This window comes from Oncorhynchus clarkii, chromosome 9, assembly GCF_045791955.1.
Source record: "Oncorhynchus clarkii lewisi isolate Uvic-CL-2024 chromosome 9, UVic_Ocla_1.0, whole genome shotgun sequence".
Taxonomy (NCBI): domain Eukaryota; kingdom Metazoa; phylum Chordata; class Actinopteri; order Salmoniformes; family Salmonidae; genus Oncorhynchus; species Oncorhynchus clarkii.
Window position 1 is genome coordinate 58,552,961 of NC_092155.1, and position 19,234 is coordinate 58,572,194.

A 19,234-nucleotide genomic window follows, 5' to 3' on the forward strand; every position below is an offset into this window, starting at 1 on the left:
TGATTTGAGGCTAAGTTGATTTGATTGATGTATTATATTAAGTTAAAATAAGTGTTCATTCAGATATTGTTGTAATTGTCATTATTACAAATATATATTTTTTAAATCGGCCGATTAATCGGTATCGACTTTTTTTGGTCCTCCAATAATCGGTATCGGCGTTGAAAAATCATGATCGGTCAACCTCTAGTACAGACATGGCCTGTAAGGAATAATGTACTTTCCCATGTTTACTAAAGTATGTATTGTAGACTGCACAGTAGCCTTATAAACAAATAAACATATTTTGTGAATAAAATAATGATAAAAAAATACTCTTTCAAAATACAGATGTTGATTTAGTCATGGATCCATAACGAATTACTATGGGAATATATATCACTGATTTACAGAAATATTGAAACAAAGTTGTCTAATGAAGGCAAACAATTTAGAATCCTCCAATCCTGTAGCCTACTCCCGACCATCAAGTTGTACAATGCCATATTTTGCATTCCATCCTAACGGAAACCCTGAGGGTTTTGTTGTTAATTTTTCTCTGAATTTTAATTTTTTAAATTTTTTTATTTCACCTTTATTTAACCAGGTAGGCTAGTTGAGAACAAGTTCTCATTTGCAACTGCGACCTGGCCAAGATAAAGCATAGCAGTGTGAACAGACAACACAGAGTTACACATGGAGTAAACAATTAACAAGTCAATAACACAGTAGAAAAAAGGGGAGTATATACATTGTGTGCAAAAGGCATGAGAAGGTAGGCGAATAATTACAATTATGCAGATTAACACTGGAGTGATAAATGATCAGATGGTTATGTACAGGTAGAGATATTGGTGTGCAAAAGAGCAGAAAAGTAAATAAATAAAAACAGTATGGGGATGAGGTAGGTGAAAATGGGTGGGCTATTTACCAATAGACTATGTACAGCTGCAGCGATCGGTTAGCTGCTCAGATAGCAGATGTTTGAAGTTGGTGAGGGAGATAAAAGTCTCCAACTTCAGCGATTTTTGCAATTCATTCCAGTCACAGGCAGCAGAGAACTGGAACGAAAGGCGGCCAAATGAGGTGTTGGCTTTAGGGATGATCAGTGAGATACACCTGCTGGAGCGCGTGCTACGGATGGGTGTTGCCATCGTGACCAGTGAACTGAGATAAGGCGGAACTTTACCTAGCATGGACTTGTAGATGACCTGGAGCCAGTGGGTCTGGCGACGAATATGTAGCGAGGGCCAGCCGACTAGAGCATACAAGTCGCAGTGGTGGGTGGTATAAGGCGCTTTAGTGACAAAACGGATGGCACTGTGATAAACTGCATCCAGTTTGCTGAGTTGAGTGTTGGAAGCAATTTTGTAGATGACATCGCCGAAGTCGAGGATCGGTAGGATAGTCAGTTTTACTAGGGTAAGTTTGGCGGCGTGAGTGAAGGAGGCTTTGTTGCGGAATAGAAAGCCGACTCTTGATTTGATTTTCGATTGGAGATGTTTGATATGGGTCTGGAAGGAGAGTTTACAGTCTAGCCAGACACCTAGGTACTTATAGATGTCCACATATTCAAGGTCGGAACCATCCAGGGTGGTGATGCTGGTCAGGCGTGCGGGTGCAGGCAGCGAACGGTTGAAAAGCATGCATTTGGTTTTACTAGCGTTTAAGAGCAGTTGGAGGCCACGGGAAGAAGTGTTGTATGGCATTGAAGCTCGTTTGGAGGTTAGATAGCACAGTGTCCAAGGACGGGCCGGAAGTATATAGAATGGTGTCGTCTGCGTAGAGGTGGATCAGGGAATCGCACGCAGCATGAGCAACATCATTGATATATACAGAGAAAAGAGTCAGCCCGAGAATTGAACCCTGTGGCACCCCCATAGAGACTGCCAGAGGACCGGACAGCATGCCCTCCGATTTGACACACTGAACTCTGTCTGCAAAGTAATTGGTGAACCAGGCAAGGCAGTCATCCGAAAAACCGAGGCTACTGAGTCTGCCGATAAGAATACGGTGATTGACAGAGTACCTTGAGCGTGGCTGAGGTACACCCGTGACCGGCTCGGAAACCAGATTGCACAGCGGAGAAGGTACGGTGGGATTCGAGATGGTCAGTGACCTGTTTGTTGACTTGGCTTTCGAAGACCTTAGATAGGCAGGGCAGGATGGATATAGGTCTGTAACAGTTTGGGTCCAGGGTGTCGCCCCCTTTGAAGAGGGGGATGACTGCGGCAGCTTTCCAATCCTTGGGGATCTCAGACGATATGAAAGAGAGGTTGAACAGGCTGGTAATAGGGGTTGCGACAATGGCGGCGGATAGTTTCAGGAATAGAGGGTCCAGATTGTCAAGCCCAGCTGATTTGTACGGGTCCAGGTTTTGCAGCTCTTTCAGAACATCTGCTATCTGGATTTGGGTAAAGGAGAACCTGGAGAGGCTTGGGCGAGTAGCTGCGGGGGGGGGGGGGGGGGGGGGGGGGCTGTTGGCCGAGGTTGGAGTAGCCAGGCGGAAGGCATGGCCAGCCGTTGAGAAATGCTTGTTGAAGTTTTCGATAATCATGGATTTATCGGTGGTGACCGTGTTACCTAGCCTCAGTGCAGTGGGCAGCTGGGAGGAGGTGCTCTTGTTCTCCATGGACTTCACAGTGTCCCAGAACTTTTTGGAGTTGGAGCTACAGGATGCAAACTTCTGCCTGAAGAAGCTGGCCTTAGCTTTCCTGACTGACTGCGTGTATTGGTTCCTGACTTCCCTGAACAGTTGCATATCGCGGGGACTATTCAATGTTATTGCAGTCCGCCACAGGATGTTTTTGTGCTGGTCGAGGGCAGTCAGGTCTGGAGTGAACCAGGGGCTATATCTGTTCTTAGTTCTGCATTTTTTGAACGGAGCATGCTTATCTAAAATGGTGAGGAAGTTACTTTTAAAGAAAGACCAGGCATCCTCAACTGACGGGATGAGGTCAATGTTCTTCCAGGATACCCGGGCCAGGTCGATTAGAAAGGCCTGCTCACAGAAGTGTTTTAGGGAGCGTTTCACAGTGATGAGGGGTGGTCGTTTGACTGCGGCTCCGTAACGGATACAGGCAATGAGGCAGTGATCGCTGAGATCCTGGTTGAAGACAGCGGAGGTGTATTTGGAGGGCCAGTTGGTCAGGATGACGTCTATGAGGGTGCCCTTGTTTACAGAGTTAGGGTTGTACCTGGTGGGTTCCTTGATGATTTGAGTGAGATTGAGGGCATCTAGCTTAGATTGTAGGACTGCCGGGGTGTTAAGCATATCCCAGTTTAGGTCACCTAACAGAACAAACTCTGACGCTAGATGGGGGGCGATCAATTCACAAATGGTGTCCAGGGCACAGCTGGGAGCTGAGGGCGTCGGTAGCAGGCGGCAACAGTGAGAGACTTATTTCTGGAGAGAGTAATTTTCAAAATTAGTAGTTCGAACTGTTTGGGTATGGACCTGGAAAGTATGACATTACTTTGCAGGCTATCTCTGAAGTAGAGTGCAACTCCTCCCCCTTTGGCAGTTCTATCTTGACGGAAGATGTTATAGTTGGGTATGGAAATCTCAGAATTTTTGGTGGCCTTCCTGAGCCAGGATTCAGACACGGCAAGGACATCAGGGTTAGCAGAGTGTGCTAGAGCAGTGAGTAAGACAAACTTAGGGAGGAGGCTTCTGATGTTGACATGCATGAAACCAAGGCTTTTTCGATCACAGAAGTCAACAAATGAGGGTGCCTGGGGACATGCAGGGCCTGGGTTTACCTCCACATCACCCGCGGAACAGAGAAGGAGTAGTATAAGGGTGCGGCTGAAGGCTATCAAAACTGGTCGCCTAGAGCGTTGGGGACAGATAATAAGAGGAGCAGGTTTCTGGGCATGGTAGAATATATTCAGGGCATAATGCGCAGACAGGGGTATGGTGGGGTGCGGGTACAGCGGAGGTAAGCCCAGGCACTGGGTGATGATGAGAGAGGTTGTATCTCTGGGCATGCTGGTTGTAATGGGTGAGGTCACCGCATGTGTGGGGGGTGGGACAAAGGAGGTATCAGTGGTATAAAGAGTGGAACTAGGGGCTCCATTGTAAACTAAAACAATGATAACTAACCTGCACAAAAGTATACAAGGCATATTGAATAGAAACACCATAATATTAATCAAATTAATTAAGCCAATCTTCTTCAAATCAATCCCCTATACTATTTTATTACAAAAAGGTTTTAAATTCTCTGGTAATGCCAATATGGAAAACTATCAAATGCTTCTCATAGATGCCCTCTGGCGGTCAAACTAGCAATAACTTGCAGTAACAGAAAAAATGGCTGACAATTAAGTGACGTGCCACAGAATGTATGACGCAACTTTTAAAGGAGGAAACACTGTACCATGGCATCAAATGGATTCCATCATTCTCTGGTAAGGCGGCACTCCTCTAAATCAACCTGCTGGTTAGTGAACACTCAACAATCACATAGCTAAGACTTAAGTAAGACTACTGCATACAACAGTTTACTACCTGAGCAGGTCTAAGATGAAGACCCTATATCATCTGCTCAGTATCTGTAACAATACATCATGCCCATACCCACATGAAAAAATACTAAATTTACTATATAATACTACAGTACTTACCATAGAATTATATAGTAAACTGTAGTGTACTGTAGAATATTATATGTAGTATCCCTTGATCATGTATAGTACTATACTATACTATAGTAAACAGAATCATAAAACGAGATGTTAAAAACTGTCCATTGTGCCAATAGATGGAATGCACTCGCATGAGATTTGCCGTGATGTTGACAGAGTGGCATGGGAGGTTTATTTCTTAGACTGGGTTAAGATGTCAATTTTGGGACACATCCTCAGTAGTGTGCCTTCGAATCAGTGGGTGTTTCGGCCTTTAATCACTAAACACTCTCATCAAAGGTGGCCAGCTAAAGGGTGATCAAGCCTTAGCTTGTGTCCCATGCCCAATTAAGATGTCCCACGGGACTATGCAAGGCAGGGGCGTCCTCTTCCCTGAGCCAGTCCGACAGCATACCTCATATGCCCTCCTCAAGTTGGAGGGATCTGAATTGGGTTCTCAGGTGGGGGTGGGGGGTCATGAAGTTATAGCCCAGCAAGGGTCCTTCCGTTTAATCCAGATCCACTGGCTGCCTCTTTCAGCTGCTTGAGAAACTGCTCTGACGGTCTGCCGCAGAGCCTGTCCATGGATTCCAAGTTCTTTCAGCAACCTGATGGTGGAAGAAGCCACGAATCCTTTGCATCCCACTTCAACTGGCCAGACTTTTGCATTCCAGCCACGCTGAGTTGCGTCTGCTGCCAACTCTGTGTAACGCAGTTTCTTACGCTCGTAGGCCTCTTCAACAGAGTTTTCCCACGGGACTGTGAGCTCTATGATGTACACAGCCTTTCGTGAAGGGGACCAGAGTACCATGTCTGGCCTAAGGTTGGTAGAAGCAATCTCAGGTGGAAAAATTTGTTGCTGGCCAATATCGACAAGCATCTTCCAGTCCCGGGCCATGGCTAGGTGTCCAGTTTCTGGCTTTGTTGGAGGATACTTGGGCCTTTTCTGTCCCTCCCGGATGAATGTTGTTGTTTTGACGGGATTGCTTGTTTTTGGAGGTAATGAATTGGTTGCACTCCTCTTGGTCTCAAGTGCTGCAGCCAGGCTCTTGAGGACCTGATTGTGCCTCCAGGTGTAGCGGCCTTGTGAGAGGCTGGTCTTGCAACCTGTCATTATATGCCTGAGAGTCGCTGGAGCTGGGCAGAGGGGGCAGGTCGAGTCCTCGCCATACCATTGATGTAGATTTTTTGGTGATGGAAGCACATCATAAACAGCTCTTATGATGAAGCTGATGTTGCTTGCCTCCATTTGCCAAAGCTCACTCCAGTTGATCTTTCTCCTCTCCAGGCCTTCCCACCGCGTCCATTGCCCTTGTTTAGCAAGAGAGACAGCCTTTGCACTTCTTGCAGTCTCCTCCTGTCTGCGCACCTCCTCGACCACCAGCTTCCTGCGTTCAGATGTTGTTGCCTTATGGAACGTTGGTTTGCTTGCTGCCAGGCCAAAGCCTCCTCTTCCATGCTGGATATTCCCCACAATGTCTTGGTGTCTCAGGGCTGATGTTGCTTGCTGCACAGCCTTGGATGATGTCCATTTCCGTCCAGTTTGTAGGGGAGGTGCAGCCTTGCTAATGGTCTGGTCTTTAGAGTCCTTCAATGTCATCTGAAGTCTTACTTTAGAGCACTTGTACTCCTCCGTTAGACTTGTAAGAGGTAGTTCAAGGACCCCTTTGCCATAGAGGCCGATGTTACTCAAGCATCGTGGGACACCCAGCCATTTCTTCACGTATGAGGTAATGGTTCGCTCCATCTTCTCCACTGTTGTTATTGGGACCTCATAGACGGTGAGTGGCCACATTACCCGGGGGAGAAGTCCAAACTGTAGGCACCAAAGCTTGAGCCTCCCAGGCAGTAGGGTCTTGTTGATGTTCTCAAGACCGTCGGCGATGTCCTGCCTTACTTGCTGCACTTGATCTTTATCCCGGAGGCTTTCGTTGTACCATCTACCCAGGCTCTTGATGGGTTGCTCAGACACCGTTGGTATCGGGTCATCTCCAATGCAGAATCTCACATCTTTAAGCTGTCCCTTGACTATGGAAATGCTTCGAGATTTGCTTGGCTTGATTTTCATCCGGGCCCACTTGATGTTATCCTGCAGTTTTGCAAGTAGTCGCCTGGTGCATGCTGCAGTGGTGGTCAGTGTAGTCATGTCATCCATGTATGCTCGGATAGGTGGGAGACGGAGCCCCTCCTTAGTTCTCTCACCGCCGACCACCCATCTCGATGCCCTGATGATGACTTCCATGGCCATAGTGAAGGCCAGAGGAGAAATTGTACAGCCTGCCATTATGCCTACTTCCAAGCGCTGCCATGTTGTTGTGAAGTCAGGTGTTGTGAAACACAATTGCAGGTCTTGGAAATAGGCTTTTACCAGTGTAGTGATGGGTTCTGGTACGTGGAAAAAGTTGAAGGATTCCCAGAGGAGTTCATGGGGAACTGAGCCAAAGGCGTTGGCCAGGTCGAGGAAGATGACATAGAGGTCTCTCTTGTCCTTCTTAGCTGTTTGGATCTGGTGCCAAATCATACTAGTATGTTCCAGGCAACCAGAGAAACCAGGAATGCCTGCTTTCTGTACAGATGTATCAATGTACTTGTTCTTTTCCAGATAAGTGGACAGCCTCTGTGCTATTATACTGAAAAAGATCTTCCCTTCGACGTTGAGAAGGGAGATTGGTCGGAATTGACTGATGTCTGTCGCATCCTTCTCTTTCGGGATTAGCACACCACCAGCCCTTCGCCATGCCTTTGGTATTATTTCCTTCTGCCACACTATCCTCATGAGCCTCCAAAGAAAGCGTAGAACATCCGGGGCGTTCTTGTAGAGCTTGTATGGTACTCCATTAGGCCCAGGAGCCGAGGCCGCTCTTGCTCTTCGGACAACGTTCTCTACTTCCCTCCATTTTGGAGGGTCAGTGTCCAGATTGAATTCTGGTGGTTGAATAGGTGGGATGTCATGTGGGATGATTATCTGCTCATGCCTTTTTATGTCCTGGTGGACCTTTTCCAGATGTTCTTCCAGTTCAGGCTTTGGAGTTTTTAGGATTCCGCACTTTTCCTTTGCGAAGAGATCTTTGACAAACTTAAAGGGGTTTTTATAGAACTGTGTTCTTGAGTGTTCCTTCTTCCTACGAAGTTTCCTTAAGTTTTCCGCTCTTCGCAAGGTTGCCAGCCGACATTTAATGTCTGCTTGGAGTAGCATGAGACCTTCTCTCTCTGCATCAGAGGCCTTCTTCCACTGCTTCCTCAGCTGCCTTCCCTCTCTGACAAGTATCTCGATCTCCTGCTGCCTCCTAGATTTGGCTGGTGCGGGTGGTGTCTTGCCACTTCTCCTTTCGTTTACTCCAAAGCGCTCTTCTCCGTAGTGGTAGATAATGTCTCCCATCCTTTCAAGCTTTTTCTCTGCTGTTCCTACCTGTTGTTCCAAGATTTTTGTCAGGTCGTTGTTGATTGTTTCCCACTCTCTCTTTTCAACAGCTTTGGGCCACTTCACACTCGGTCTGTGCCCTTTGATCTTTTCCTGTTTTAGAGGTCTCTGTGGTTGGGTGAGTTCATCCACCGGCATTTCTGTGCTTGTGTTATCCTCCTCGGTTACAGGGGTGCTGATGCTCTGCGAACTTTGGTTTGCGTCCCGTCGCTGTGCTTCATTCGACTGATTTGACTGGCTGCTTCGTAAGAAGTACTGGTCAATGCGAGGTCCCTGTCTCTGCTCTCCCAAGTACCTTTTCCTCCCTTGATGGATCCTTAACCCCCTTGCCGATGTTACTCTCTCCCAACCACAGCTGCACGCCTGAAGTGTGTGTCCTGCTGCTGTTATGGTTGTCTCATGTGCTGTGTTCCTACTCGTAGTCGTTTCCGTTCCTGGGTCCGTAACCATGTGATCAGTTGTTGAGCCATCTTGCGCCCCAGCTCTCGCAGGCTCTAGGGGTATGTTCCTTTGTTGACTTTCAGTAGCACTTAGCGGGTGTCTCCAACATACTGAAACAGCGTCGGAGACTGCCAACATGGGTAGCTAGCCCATGACAGCCCCAGTGGGGTCTATTCCCTCCGGTCAGCTGTCTCTCCAAGCTGTCACACAGACTTTCCTATGTTGTCAGCTGTCCTTTCACAGCAGTCACTGGACTGGTCCAGATGATCAGAATCATAAAACTGTTCAGACACAATTAATTTTTTTTTGGCATCAGTCTCCTACATCGTCACTGTTGGTCATAGCAATTATTCCACTTGGCTCAGGTTACCCAGTTGTCTTATGCTGTGGCCTATGACGAGATGTTAAAAACTGTCCATTGTGCCAATAGATGGAATGCACTCGCATGAGATTTGCCGTGATGATAGCTCACGTGGTATTATCCATACAAAAACACTTAATACTACAGCATACTACAATATGCATACAGTACAGCATACTACAGTAAAGTCAACAAAAACACTACAGCAAATACTATAGTATTTATACTATAGTATTTTTTTATGTGGGTCGTCCCTTTATGACCTCACACAGCTACAGTATGCATATTCATGGCCAATACTTTTTTTCATTAAATATAGGAGAAGTTAGCATAGTATTGATTAGTAAGACCCTTCACCATTATGCTACAACATCTGTCATCTCCCATATCCTGTGAAAACGCTTGTCACAGACCTGAAGCTGAGCAGCAGGGGTGTCATCTACTGAACAGGAAGCGCTGATTTGTTCAGACACAATTAATTTTTTTTTGGCATCAGTCTCCTACATCGTCACTGTTGGTCATAGCAATTATTCCACTTGGCTCAGGTTACCCAGTTGTCTTATGCTGTGGCCTATGACACTACGGAGCGGAAATAGACTGACTGCCTTCCAAACCTGTTGTAAAGCTATGTTTTTTCGCCATTCTGGAGTGAGCTGGAAGATTAGCTTATTCAGGCATGACTTGCTTAGTGATGCTTTCTGTAATGTGAGAGTTCTCATCTACTCAGTGAATAGCATGGGGATATACAGTATTTACGCAGGTGATCCTAAATGGTGCAATGCACAGTGGTGAATAACTGACATTTCAGTGGCTCTTAAGATGGGATAAGAGCTACTCACACAGACACATTAGAGGTAGCCTAGTGTGGTGTGATGACTAACATCAAATAGCACCTGAGCTGACAGTGCCTCACAAATCATTTGATGTAATACTCTAATATATAACCATTATGTCATTGTATATGTGGTAATTACTGTATATCACCTGAAATACCACGTGAGAGGGTATATGTCATATTTAGGAGGCTAGCAACAAATTTCGAAGTTAATTGTCAGAGATATTCATTTCTGTAACTTAAATTTAAAAAATAATAGTTCATAACTTTCACCACTCAGTTTTCATCACCCAGTTAACACTGCAATGGGCTTTAGAGAAAAGTACAGTACACAATAACTCCCAGAGATACAGTAGGTATACAATAAACGCCCTATGCTCGGGCGTTTGACATTTTCACAAGTTGAAACGGTGGTGATAAAAAGGTGTCCCTTTTGATATTATGCAGTGCAAAACCTGTTCTCGAGTCCTCAGCTTTCTAGGCAGAACATCTATTAATTATGGACTCCAAGCCAAGAGCTGCAAATTATCCTATGAGAGGGACTTGTCCCCTTTGGGTCCACAGGCCCCATCTTTCTCGCCGAAACCTCACAATATCCATCATAGTTAAACACAATGGAAATATCATAGTGTGGTTTTCATAGTATTTAGTGCATTGGTTCCAGTAGTTCACAGGATTAGACAGTAGTAATATCAGTTACTTTATTGTCCCAATGGGAGAATGGGTCTGCGGCATACATTCAGTATAGGGTCAAGCCAAAGAGTCTACTGGTAGAAGTAGAAATCTTCTGTGATTCATTATTATAACCAGGATGGACAACACCGGTAGCACAGACTGGAGCATAGAGTCTCTAGTCACCTGCCTGCTGCTGGAGGAGTTTGTGTTACGGAATCTCTCATACCCTGAGACAGAGCAAACAAGGCATTTTATGACAAAGCTATTGCTACTTGGAGGATTGCAAAAATGACAGGAGAGAGAAATATATTTTGTTCATGTTCCTGTGTAGAGGACTGTGGGTCTGTTGAGTCAGTTCTAAATTTGGCAGAATTTGTCTCATTCTGCCACATACCATATATATTTTTTGAAGATGAACTGATGTTGATGATGCAGTTAGGAAGCAAGGTGGGACACGTCATCAACCATAGAAGCCATCTATACCATTATTTGAAGGCTAATGCTTTTTAAACAATAGTTGACACTTCAGGGCCACTGTAGAACAACCCTCTTCTCCTTCCTCTCAACAGAATCCCTCACTCTGTCAGGCAATGGGAGACCTTGAATCCCACCCAGTAGCTACAGTACCTCTCCTTGGAGGCTTCTTAATTTATTGGAGGAGTCTGCTCTGTGTCTGAAGGTGTCTGAAGTTTCCATCGTTTGTAACCTGAGCCTGGGGACTGAGGCGAATGAGGAGGCTGCAGCATGTGGTGTTCAGCTCTGCAGGGACCCTCTGAGAGCCAACTGAGAGCAGATGGACTTGCCGTGACAGGGTTTGCCAATAACTGAACCTGACAGACATGTGTGAAGCCCCCCGCGTACCACTAACAATCTAGCCCATGTTCGACTGCAGACCCCTACTGGGAGACTGGCAGCCTGAGGGATAAAGTGAAACTGTCGTTGTGTGTGTTGTCATGGTACAGTATTTGTGGGGGCATCTGACTAAATCCCTCTGTGCTGCTCTACCACGCAAAGAGAGCCACAGACATAGCCTACCCCGGGTATTAGGCCCGGACGGTCATTTTAGTACATATTAAGGATATATAGTGACAGTCAGAAAGCACTATCTGGAACAGCAGTAAAGCACAATTCATTGGATAGACAGCCACCTGGCAGACTGGTAGCTAACTTCCCCAATCTCAGACATCCATATCAAATAGACATGAATCACTTCAAGTCATAAACCTGTACTATTTGTTTCACTGCCTGGCTGGCAAATGCACAGTCAGACAAACAGACTTGACTGAAATATTCACCAAGCAAAATAGTTTCAGTGCCAGCCATAATGCTTCAGATGTTACATTGCCAGCCACACAGTTCAGATGTATATTATTTCTTATTTCTTCTAATAAACATCATTACTTCTGCATTGATGTTGTTCCAAATGAACTCAAAAGCAAGCGATTTGAACATTAAAACTGCATAAAAAAATCTGCTTGAGACTCCATCGCTGTAATTAAGCATGTCTCCCACAAGCCCATTAGAAATCAAATGGATGTGGAGGGCTGAGGGAGTGGTGAGGGGTAAGGGGGTCATTCCTAAATTGGGGAGGATACTAGACACCATTGCCTTTCCCTCAATTTTCTGATCATGTTTATAACAAATCTGTGGGACATGTCAGTTTTCAGCAAAGGAGATCAGATTTATGTCAGTGGACACCTGGCTATTGAGGGCAAAAAGCTTTGCTGATTTAGTCCTAGAGAAAGTGGATGAGAAGTTTGGCCAGGTCTTAGAACAACTTCCATGTTAGCAACAGGTAGCCTATCGGTTAGAGTGTTCAGTCAGTAACCAAAAGGTTGTAGGTTCAAATCCCCTAGCTGACAAGCTGAAAACATTACCCCATGAGTCCTACTATGGCTGACCCTGTAAAACAACAGAGTATTTTTCTGCACCTATCCGTTGTATTTTACAACACGCCTTTATTCTTGAAATTCTGGTGATGTAACAGTATGAGAGCACCTCTGACAATTCCCTATGAAATGACCCACTGTAAACAAGCAAAACACAGTGTTTCTTTTGCATTCGGGATAATGTGTGTCCAAGTCTGTACTGTGTTGTGGTGTCAACAAATTCCATATCTGCTTTCACTTCATAGGTTGTGAAAACTAGAAGAAATTAACAGTACAATGAGGAAGTGTCAATTTTCACTTAGCAATGGCTATGGAAGACAAAGTAACGCTCTCGGTAGGTTCAGACAGAAACCGCATTGACCCAACTCTCTATATATAGGAATCTGCTTTTAGGTATCTCTCTTTGATCTTGATACAATTCCAAGCCACATTGATACACCTGGCAGTGCCTATGGTTTAAGATGGAAAAGGTGTTCTCTGGGCTGTATGTGTGCATGGTACAATATTCTATCCAAGCAAAGGTTTCTCTAGTTTGTCTTAACTCATGTTCTCTCATGGGTCAGAGAGGAGCTTGGCTGGGGAGTTTAATTCCTTCTGACAAAGTGTGGAAGTGTCTGTGTTCAATGAGTACTATCACTGTACTCCAGAGAGGGAGAGAGAGTGAGAAATGTGAAAAACGAAAAACAGGATAAGCTCAGCCTATCCTGCTTCTTGCCTTGATGCTGAAATGTAGTGATTGTTACAGGAGGAAAAATCGATCAGGTGAGAAATTAACCATTACACATAGTCCCTGAATATCTCCAGTCATTTTATTTGGCTGATATATTTCCCAGAGTTGTCATGGTAACACATTGCTTAAAAAATAAACAAAAACATGTATATATATCCCTCTTCCCTCTTCAACATTTAGCAATTAACAGCATTTTGCTTAATGCCATTGTGCTACCCTGTAATCAACTCCCAACTTTTAAAGGGAGTCCATTTGCTATTACTGGATTTATGAAGCACCCCAAAATTTAAATGCTATGTTTCATATTCTTGGTAATACTTCATTTGGATAGTCCCATACATCTTTACTCTAGCGAAGTTTTGAGCCATTTTCTTAAAGCTTGAAGAGGTAAGAACTGTTATTTTGTAGAGGAACAATGGAAGCGAGGCTTGCAGATAGTCTACATTGATGCGTGATGTCAGCAGCTATCCTGGTTTATGTGTGTTCTGTGTTTAGACAAGCTCCCCTGGGAGGTAAGCCTGAGTGATCCTCGTGGGTGGCACCGCAACCCCACAACGTGTGACAGGAACAGTCCATTGTCTTTTCTCATGTACTATTATATATTTATTTCCTTTCAAAGTAACACAAAAGCACAGGTGAAAACACACTAGGATAGTAAAAAGAATTGTGCAGTACAATGCAATCACATCCTTGAGAGAGAACTCTGTTGGATGTAGGTGGAAGTCTTTGATGAGTTAAATGAAAGTGAAATAGTGAATATTCAAGAGCTCTAAAATAAGACATTGTTAGCAGCTTCCAAATACAGTTTAGCAGCCCCTTTAATGATGTTCAGTTAGGAGGCAGAGCAGAACACAGATTGAAGTTTCTCCATTTTTTCAAAGCCAGAACAATTATTTTCCTTTCAAAGGAGACAGCAAACAGTTTCACTTAACCTCAAAAGAGACAAAAGTGGAGCAAAGATTGGGAGGTGAGGTGTGAGGACAGTGTTCCTTGAATCTGTGTCCTGTAGGATACTTCGTCTGTCATTCTCTGCCCCCTCACAACCAGCTGTTGAAGTCTGGTGACTTCTGTCGGTTCCTAGGGAGCCCTCCTAGGGAGCCCTCTGGACATGTGCAATAGACCACAGACACGACTGACGTTTGAGTGTCCCCATGAGCTCTAAAATTATGAGACACAGAGTGCCCCGAGAAACACACAGTGGCCTTTTCAGGCTGGAAGGACGGCTTGGCCTGTTGTCATTGTAGAGCAAGGAGTTGAGGTGACAGGACTAAGGACCATTCCTATCAGACTCATCTCATGTTCTATCATCAGTCATTACATATCAAGCACATCCACCTACATGGTATTCTGCTCACACAAGACGAGTCGTGACACATCTTTGCTCTAACATTCCAAGGATTAAGACGATGTCTCTTAAGGGACAAAACCATACTTCAATAGTGACTTACTTTCCAGGTGTCACTTGAAATGATGCTCTACTGCGGTGCTGTTGTTCATTTGCATAATTTAACCGCCACATCCGTGTGGATGGAGGAATAGGGGAGCGGGAGGAAGGCTGACGTGGGTGTTAGGGGCTGCAGGCACTGGGCACAGCTTGTGAACACACTAGTGGCAGGATCAATGGGAGCTGCAGCTGAACACATCAAAGCCAACTACAGTGTGAGACAGGGAGAGGAGAGGAGAGAAGGGAAGGAGGATAGCGCTACAGCAGTCAGACTAGACCACAGAGGAATACTGTACTGTAGTTGCAGGTTAACTCTACTCCTGTATTCCAGTGGTTTAGCCACTGATCTACAGACTGGCGAAATGCATCAGTTCATTCCGGAACATAGTACGCAGTGCTGAACTCAGCAGCATGAGTCATAGCTCACACATATCTCTCTCCTCAGGTAACCACGACTCACCTTGTTTCAAATAAATGATTCAGGATGGACAGTGGCTATTGCAGTTCAGTGTGAACAGACACATAGTGGTACTGTAGCTTCAGTGTACAAAGACGGGACTTCTGTTTAAGATTTTGTAGAATATGAGCAGATTTACACGAATATCAGTGGATATTAGTGATACTGGCATTGTCCGAATACATATACTAGGTTACTACATACAGTGGGGCAAAAAGTATTTAGTCAGCCACCAATTGTGCAAGTTCTCCCACTTAAAAAGATGAGAGAGGCCTGTAATTTTCATCACAGGTACACTTCAACTATGACAGACAAAATTAAAAAGAAAATCCAGAAAATCACATTGTAGGATTTTTTATGAATTTATTTGCAAATTATGGTGGAAAATAAGTATTTTGTATTTCTGGATGCCGTTGGTTTTGATAATTAAACTGCTCCGGTTATTACCCAGTTCTACTCTCCTGCGTCTGACTTCCCTGCCACCAGTTACGCACCCCTTACAATCACATTCAACCTTAGCTCATTTAGCCCATCTATGCTATTTAAAAAGGACTGAAGACAGAAACAGATAATTGGGTTCCATTTCAACACATTTATTAGTGAAACCAAAGTGCTGTAACATACACTATATACACACATACACTATATAACATACACTATATATACACACCTCTCAGGTTCTCTGGCAGGCTATTCCAGAGGCTGGGGCCATAGTAATTAAAGGCTGCCTCTCCATGACTCTTGGTCATAGGCTTTGGGATAGTTAAAAGGCCAGTGCTAGAGGACCTGAGGGACCCAACTGGGTACATAACTTAACAGTATGTCTGACATGTATTGGGGCGCACAATCGTGAATTGATTTAAAACTAGTGCAGAGACCAAGAGTACCCATGCTGCAGAATTATGTATGTTTTGCAGTTGATAAATGGCTTTCTTGGGAATGAGAATTGGAATGAGATGGTCGACCAGCAGGTGTCTACATGCTTTGGTCATGTAATGTGTATAAATTAAATCAAATAGCCTAGTACACACACCAAAACTGTTCAAATGTTCAAATTAAGTACCGGTTGACAGCAACATAATAAACTAAAGCACTGATCATTGGGAACAAGATCAGAATGAGGGCTGATGCTTAATCCATAAATTAAATATGGATTAAGCCTAGCCTACAATACTTAAATCAAATTTCAATCAATCAATCAATCAAATGTATTTATAAAGTCCTTTTTACATCAGCCGATGTCACAAAGTGCTGTACAGAAACCCAGCCTAAAACCCCAAACAGCAAGCAATGCAAATGTAGAAGCACAGTGGCTAGGAAAAACTCCCTAGACAGGCAGGAACCTAGAAAGAAATCAAGAGAGGAACCATGCTCTGAGGGATGGCCAGTACTCTTCTGGCTGTGCCAGGTGGAGATTATAACAGTACATGGCCAAGATGTTCAAACGTTCATAGATGACCAGCAGGGTCTAATAATAATAATCACAGTGGTTGTAGACGGTGCAACAGGTCAGCACCTCAAGAGTAAATGTCAGTTGGCTTTTCATAGCTGATCAGTCAGAGTTAGAGACATCAGGTGCGGTAGAGAGAGAGAGAGTCGAAAACAGCAGGTCAGGTACAAGGTAGCATGTCCGGTGAATAGGTCAGGGTCCCATAGCTGCAGACAGAACAGTTGAAACTGGAGCAGCAGCACGACCAGGTGGACTGGGGACAGCAAGTAGTCATCAGGCCAGGTAGTCCCGAGGCATGGTCCTGGTCCTAGGGTTCAGGTCCTCCAAGAGAAAGAGACAGAGAGAGAGTTAGATGGAGCATACTTAAATTCACACAGGACACCGGATAAGACAGGAGAAATACTCCAGATATAACAGACTGTTCCTAGCCCCTGACACATAAACTATTGCAGCATAAATACTGGAGGCTGAGACAGAGTGATCAGGACCTCAGACTGGGGTGAAGGTTCACCTTCCAACAGACAACAACCCTAAGCACACAGCCAAGAAAATGCAGGAGTGACTTCGGGACAAGTCTCTGAATATCCTTGAGTGGCCCAGCCAGAGCCTGACTTGAACCCGATCAATCATCTCTGGAGAGACCTGAAAATAGCTGTGCAGCTACGCTCACCCATCCAACTTGACTGAGCTTGAGAGGATCTGCAGAGAGGAATGGGAGAAATCCCCCAAATACAGCTGTGCCAAGCATGTAGCATCATACCCAAGAAGACTCGAGGGCCAAGAAGACTCGAAGCCAAAAGTGCTTCAACAAAGTACTGAGTAAAGGGTCTGAATACTTTATGTAAATTTGATATTTCATTTAAAAAAAGGCAAACATTTCTGAAAACCTGTTTTTGCTTAGTAATTATGGGATATTGTGTGTAGATTGATGAGAAAAAACAACAATTGAATCAATTTTATAATGAGGTTGTAGTATAACAAAATGTGGAAAAGGTCAAAGGGTCTGAATACTTTCTGAATGCACTGTACATTAAAACCATATTTGTCTTCTCTCCACTAATAAAAAGCCTATATGTTGCCCCTGTGAATGCCGGGAAAACACAAGACTGCCTTGTCAAGTTACTTTAAAGGAGGACTGCACTTCCTGATTTAGCCTTGGTTTGAATTCTCCTTATTAGGATGTTCAACTGAGATCGAGATTTGGGTCTTGGAGGCATGCTTTTATGCGGGTGTCTATTGTGTTTGTTCAAACCTGGTAAGTGTTTGCACTTTCCCTCTGCCAAAACCGTACACAGTTACAGTCACTCACCCTTGTAGATAACTTGAAACAGTCTAACCAGGTGTTATGTCTTGAAGTCACTAAGAATAGCTAGCAGGGTAGTCATATTCTTTCACCAATTAGCTTCAGCCGGCTGGTGTGCAACCGTGGAAAAATTGGTTTGACTTTGGATAGTCTATCTGTGGGGCTAGTTAGCGACGGTCAATAAATTACAATAATGTGAATTAGGACAGGGACGATACTAGTATCGCAATATTTTTTCCATGGCAAAAATGAAATCACGAAGCAGAACTAACTATTTGGTCGTTTATATAGCTTAGAAAATAAGTACATGTGACTCTGGGTGACAACATAAAGCTGTTTGTTTACAACATTGGAGCTGTTTTCCTTAATTCCGCTTCGTGTTTTGTTTCCTTGCCACGATACTAACGAGTATCGCGTTACTGGTATCGTCCCGGCACTAATGTAGATGGAACAATGTTTTCGTTGTCTCATTAAATGCTTTCAATATTTGGAAATTATTTTATACAATTTATGGTTGGATTTAGGTTTTGAAGTGTATTTGAAATATTGTCCTATATAAATTGTATTATTTACTTATGGTCTTTAACTAGCCCCATAGGTATGTCGACTGTCAAACCAAATTGACCATGAGCATTAAGATCGGGTCTTGTGCAGCTGCGCTGAAATTGATGATTACTTGGGTCCTGCCTGCTGTGGGCTGGGTTGAAATAAACCCAACCCAATGAAAACTGTTACAGTACACTTCATTCTGTGACATACCATTTTTTCCTAATTATCTTGCTAATCTCAGTTTTGGACGAGACTGACTTTATGACCAGAATTATCCTATTTACACTTTGTAGTCGATTTTGACACTAGAAGAAATGTTTTGAATATTCCACATAGGTAGTTTTCTACTAGAGAGGGTGTTTATTGCTTTAATTTGCTCTTTAAAATGTGTTATCACAGGCCCTGGAACAAAGGCCCTTGTCTCTTAACACCTTTCACCCACAAATGAATCACTTCCAGTCTGTGAGAATCACATTTTAATTTGCTCATAGCTTTTGTGCTACTTGATTGACTCGAATACCACTTTGCCTACATCTCTACTTTGAGCTTTAATCACAGTTTTCTTAACTCTTGAGAAATGCTGTAATCACTTTTGTAGAGTCCTATATGACAACATAGCGGCTCCAAGTCTGTGCACATAGTTCAAATCAAATCAAATCGAAGTTTATTTGTCACCTGCACCTTACAGTGAAATGCTTACTTACAAGCCCCTAACCAACAGTGCAATTTTTAAGTAAAAAATAATGATCACCTCAGTCCATTTACTCAGCAGTAACCTGAATGAACCTGAGCCTACCTCTTCATCAGCTATTTGACACTGTTCCCATATAAATTTGATAAACCCAGAATGTATCTCTATACTTCATAATTTGACCTTACAAGCATGGTGTACGTCTATCGTTTGATAGTATTGATCAACATCAGAGAAATGAGAAGGGTGGTTAATGAAACAACTCAGATAGCGCATAAATGTGTGATACACTGTGCTCAATTATGTTACCATCATCCCACCAAAGACCCTTCCCTTTAGGTACTAGATTTACTTTATATGAAATTACCCCTTACAAACTA

At 43.9% G+C, this 19,234-nt stretch overlaps 1 protein-coding gene across 1 annotated transcript in view; it reads left to right on the top strand.

Moving 5' to 3' along the window:
• The window catches only part of LOC139416623 (metabotropic glutamate receptor 4-like), a 236,128-nt gene that overhangs the window by 70,343 nt on the left and 146,551 nt on the right, over positions 1-19,234 (top strand). The gene's annotated exons all lie outside the window — the stretch shown is intronic.